Raw genomic sequence first — 6175 nt, forward strand, 5'->3', positions numbered from 1 at the left:
TCATGCTGATCGTGATTGATAATCACTATCTTTGCTGATTAATTCAGATTCCTATAACTCTAGTCTTTTCTTAAGGAGTTGACTAGGACTTTAGGTGTTAAATTAATTTGTCCACTTAACTGACCTTCATAGTCAGAGGTTGACTTAGTGGTAGCAAAAATATAATTCTCATCACCGTTGATAAGGATAACTAGGATAGGACTTCCAGTTTTCATACCTTGCCAAGAGATTTTCTAATTATTAATTTATTTTTCTTATCAATTAAATTATTTGTTGAAACCTTTTCAAAACCCCAAAATATACCTTTGCATAACCAATAATAAATCATACTTCCCTGCAATTCCTTGAGAAGACGACCCGAGGTTTAAATACTTCGGTTATCAATTCCAAAGGGGTTTGTTACTTGTGACAACCAAAACGTTTGTACGAAAGGATTTTCTGTTGGTTTAGAAGCTGTACTTACAACGCGATTATATTTTTCTATTTATTTACCGATAGGAAATCTGTTCGTCAGTCGCAACCCACCTCGGTGAGTTGCTTTGATGGTGACAGAGCAGAGGATCCTGGATATATTTTGGAGTCTTTTTTCTTATTTTGTATATGTCTCTCATCTTTTGTATTTACTTTTTCCTAGAGGCTTATTTTGAGAGAAAAACTTGTATAAGCTGTTTTAACTTTAGATTTCTGTATTGTCTGTATATAACTAGCCGGCTTAAACTCCGTGAGCCATGGCTAGATCTTTATACTATTGTAATCTCATCTTTTGTTTTATTATATCTATATCTTGTGTGTTAAGTTTTTAGCTTCGTGAGTATGTTTTGCGCTTTTCACATCCTATTTTTGAGCTGTATCCTTCATCGGGCTTCTAGAATATATTATTTCTTCTATATATTATATGTATAAGCTTTAGACTTGTTGTAACCTTTGATTAACCTTTGCTTTACAACGCGAGGTAAGGCTTAGGGTAATTTGGGTTTTATATTTTACCTAGAATTGGTGCTTGTTTGTTTTGTGTGTGATTTTGTTGCTTTTGCAAGACTTTTTCCTCAAAACTCTATTGTTTCGAGCTTTTCTAGAGGTCGGGGAGGTCTTGCTTCAATTTTATAGTAAATTCTCTGTGCTCCGACCATGTGAGGTCGATGCCTTTCATTGTTATTAGATTCCCACAAGTTATTTTGGGCCCTCCTTTCAACTCGTTTGGTCGAGCTGCTCTGGGAGGTTAGATAACTTGTTTTATGTTTGCTGTGTCGACCTAGTGAGATCGGATATTTATCTCTTGGGGAAGCATTCTTACAAATCTCCCTTTTTTTCAATTTGTTTCAAATTGTTGTGAGGTCGGGTTTAGATTCGTTTTTGCCTCATCTTCGTGTTAATTATGATCATGCCACCATTAAGAGGTCGGTCATGTTTTAATTCAAGTTACTTTTGCGATTCGTTTTAGGCTTGTCTCTTTTACCGCCTCATTTTTGTACAAGTGGTTTAATGAGGTCGGACCATGATCTTCTTATATAACTTCTTACACCAATTTGAACCTCGTCGCTTTATCTTGCCGACCATTGAGGCTGGGCAATGATTTTCACGCTTTGTCAAGCTTTAATTGGTGCATGTAGGTGAAGGGATTATATGTGTATTCCCTTCCCTTTCTAGTTTTTACGAGGTTGGTATCCTTATGTATGATACAACTCGTTTTACCCGAGCTATTTTAATTGGAGGATTGTGTTTATGTTTTCAATTTTTTTTCAAAGCGTTTACAATCCTTTCTTTCCTTCCCAACTTGTTTCTGTACGAGTCGTTTGGTTGAAGGATTTTTGTTTTTACCCTTTTGATTTTTTACAAATCATTTTATATTGAGTTGTTAAATCGTATTTATGTCTTGAGGGGCATATTTAGTTAAGTTACTTTTGCGACTTGTTTTAAACTCAACTTTTTCAACCCGTTTTTCCCGAGTTGTTTCAAGGTTTTTTTATTTCAATTCGCGTATGTAACTTCTTTCCACCAATTGGTTCCTTGTCGCTTCATCCGGGCGACATCTATATGATCTGCCCGTGATTTTTGTGGTTTGTCAAGCTTCAATTTGTGTGTTTTAATTGTAGAGAATTAATTTCCATAAGAAATTGTATTATCTCCTTATGTTAGAGGTGTGTCGTGACCTGGGCAGCTCGTCACCTTTGAGGTCGAGGTAAATGCTTGGCATATCGAAAGCCTTTCAAGCAAAGAGGTCGGATTTTTTTTTCTATCCTTAGAGGTTCTCGACCTTATTATAGAATCTGACTTTTAAAAGAGGTCGGAATTTCTTCCTAGTAGGCTTCGAGTTTTTCGACCTCATTGTAGAGTTGATCATGAAAGACGTCGTATTTTTTCATAGACTCCAAAATGAGGTCGGATTTTTTCTTTTTTTTTTTTTTTGTCAGCTTGGAGGTTTTTAACCTCATTATAGAGTCCAACCTTTAATAGAGGTCGGATTTTTTTCCGTGAGCTCTAAAAGTGGTCGGAATTTCTTTTGTAAGCTTGGAGTTTTCGACCTTATTGTGGAGTCAAACCTCTAAAAGAGATCAGATTTTGTACCGTCTTCTCCGACCTGCTAGACTTTTTTGAAGTTGCTGAGATGATTTTGTGTATCAGTAGATCCATCATAGGAATCCATGTTGGGATGTTGGAAATTTCTTGGGACCTTTGCATGCCTGACCTCTTTAGAGAAAAGATCGTCGCCTCCAATGAAGACTAAGTCTTTGTCATCTCGACTTTTTTTCCCTTAGCTCAGATTCCAGTTTTCTTAGTTTATCTTCAACCTCTCTTCTTTTGTGCAGCTCTTTTTGGAGTTGGCTTTCTAATTCTCTTCATCATTCTAACTCGTTTTCCAAGGGGTTTCCATCTTTTGATCTGAAGTTGGACGCAATTCGTCCTTCTAGATGTTGATCATCCACCATTTCAAGGGTTGAACTCCAGGTCCCCAGTAACGGCGCCAATGTTTCAAGGGTTACCTGAAACTAGATTGCTTTTGGGCTTGTATGTGAGGCTTAAATCCTCAATGGAACGGATTCCGACTTAGCCTACGTCCAGTAGTGACGATTAGGATTTTTGACGGTTCAGAATTTCTCAAATGAATTCTCGTTGTAAAGTATAGTTTCTAAACCAACAATAATCCTTTCGTACAAAAAGTTGTTTGTCACTAGTACAAACCCCTGAAATTTATAAACCGAAGTATTTAGACCTCGGGTCGTTCTCCCTAGGACTTACAATAAAGTGTCTTGTTATTGGTTGTGAATTATTTTGGGGTTTTAGATGAGAAACATGAATAGTAAATGGTAAGAAAACTTTATTAACAAAATGGTCTTGGCAAGGTTTGGTTGTCAAGGGTCTTCATCATTATCACTAGCCACAAGTATGGTAGTTGCAAGGATTAATCCCACTTAGTCATCCTTAAATCAATTAACAAAGGAAAGTCAAGTGAGTTATATCAATCCTAGTCCATAAGTCCTAGCTTTCCACTAATTGGATTAATGAAGGCTAGAGTTAATGGCTATCAACTAGCAATCAATTGGACACTAGTGACTCAAGAAACCCTAAGTTACCTTCTCAAGCCAAGAACATAAAATCCTACTCTAACATCCTCTCAAGCATTTCATCAAACACTTGGAGGGTAATGAAAGAAAGCATTCTTATTTGTAAGAATAAAAGGAATCAACAACTAACAATTACAAAGAATGAACAAAACAACAATCAACAACATCACAATCACATGAATTACCTCAAATTGCATTATTAAAAGAAAACAAAAGAATAACACTAGATCCACAACAAAAATGAAGAATTGCAAGAATTAAAGTATATAACTAGAGAGAGAGAGAAGAGAAGAGTAAGAATTAACAAGTGAAAGGTAAATCAAAGCATAAATTAAACCTAGATCTAAGGAAGGGGATTAACCTAAACCTAATCCTAATTCTAGAGAGAAGTGAGAGCTTCTCTCTCTAGAAAACTACTTCTAACTAAAACTAAACTAATCTCTATGTGTGTGAATGTGTGAATGTTATGTCAATCCCCTTCAATCCTTGGCTCTTATATGCATTTTGGCGCCAAAGTTGGTTGCTGAAAACTCTCAAAATCGCCAGGCACGTGTTGTAATAAAAGAATCACGTGTGGGCTACGACGCGCGCGCGCACGGTACGCGTGCGCGTCCCTGGCTAATTCTGCAATGTGCGCGCGAGCGCCTTGTGCGCGTACGCGTGCTTGGCCGAAGTCAATTCTTTGGCTTTTTGTGCTTCTCTCCACTTGCATGCTTCCTTCCTTGCCTTCTTTGATCCATGCCTAGCCTATTTCAATCCTGGAATTACTAGCAAACACATCAAGGCATCTTATGGAATCAAAGAGAAATTAGAATTCATCAAAATAAGGCTTACAAAGCATGTTTTTACACTTAGGCACAAATATGGGAGAGATAACAAAACCATGCTAATTCCTAGGCTAAATGTGACAAAAGGTTATCAAAATACTCCAAATTTAATACAAGACAAATCCTCAAATTGGGGTTTGTCAACCTCCCCACACTTAAGCCTTAGCATGTCCTCATGCTAAAATAAGAAGGAACTAAGGGTCATGACATTGAATGCAACTAAACTATATGGGTCCTATCTACATGCAACTATCTAAAACAATTGGGAATACTTAGTTCAAACAAATCAATTCCCAAGAGACATGCGTAAGCACAAGAGCTAGGCATATAGGAACTAAGTCCAAACCACAATTGTATTGAATCATCAAAAAGAGTTCAACTTGCAAGAATATAGATAATATGGGTGAATACATGTGATTGAACTTTTGAACCCTCACCGGATGTGTATCCGCTCTATTCACTCAAGTGTTTAAGGGTTAATTCACTCAATTCTCTTCTAATCATGTTTTCCAAAATTTGATCTTCTTCTAACAATCAACATTTATTCAATGCATGCATACATTCATCATGAGGTCTTTCATTTAGGTTGTAATGGGGTTAGGGTCAAGGTAGGGTCATTTATGGTTAAGTGGACTAGGGTTTGAATCTTTGATTAGCATAGACTTTCCCACCTAACCTATATAACGACCTATACATATTCAAACTATTCTAACTACCCATTCTTCACTTTTCTTACATAATCATGCATCCTTATTTGATTCATAACACCTATGCATTGATTCCTTTTTATTGACTTCATTTTGGGGCATTTTGTCCCCTTTTTTTTATTATTTTTTTTTTCTTTTTCCATATACAATTTTTTTCTTTTCTTTCACTTTTATTTCCTTTTCTTTTCATCATTTTTTTTTCATTTCTTTTTCTTTTGTCAAACTATATACAAGAACATCAATGCACAAGGTCTATTCATTTAATCAATACATGAGTATGTACCCAATTCCTAAACATGAAAGTGTACTACCCCTTTTATCCCCTCCAATGTTCCCAAACCTCACCAACTTTGAATAATGAACGCTCTCACTAGCCTAGGCTAATCAAAGATCCAAGTAGGGACTTTTCATTGGTTTTCCGCCTTGGGCTTGTAATGTGCTAAATTGAGAACAAGTTGGTTAAGCATAGGCTCAAAATTGGCTAACAATGGAGAGTAAAAGGTTGGCTATTTGGGTAAGTGGCTAATGAAGTAATGGCCTCAATCATATAAATGCATAAATACAAGAGATAAATGGATATATAGAATCAAGCAAATCAAGGATTACAATCATAGAAAGAGAACAATTTCACACAAGAATGGAAAATAAGTGGTTATAAAATGTAACCACATCAATAGGCTCAAGTCTCACAAGCTTGTGTTCTTAGTTCAATACATGCTTCACAAAGTATGAAATTCAAGCAAGTTCACCAAAATTTTCCTTCAATCAATTGGGTAAATGCCCTATGTTCAAACTCCTTGGAAACTTTCGATGTTTGACCACGCATTGTTGTGATTGAAAAATCCAAAAATTTCTAGTTCACCCATTTCTTTTCTTCTCTTAAAACCAAAATTTTCATGCGAAAAGGGTAACTCAACAATTCAAGTTATGATTTCTAATCACAACCACAAACTAAAAACAAAGATAAACAAAATGTATAAAGAAAAGTAAAATCCAACTAAAAGTACGCAATCTATCATCCAAAATATCTAAAATATCCAAAAGCATCAAAATAACTAAAAAAATCCAAAATAAGCAA

Source organism: Arachis stenosperma, chromosome 3, assembly GCF_014773155.1.
Source record: "Arachis stenosperma cultivar V10309 chromosome 3, arast.V10309.gnm1.PFL2, whole genome shotgun sequence".
NCBI classification, from domain to species: Eukaryota; Viridiplantae; Streptophyta; class Magnoliopsida; order Fabales; family Fabaceae; genus Arachis; species Arachis stenosperma.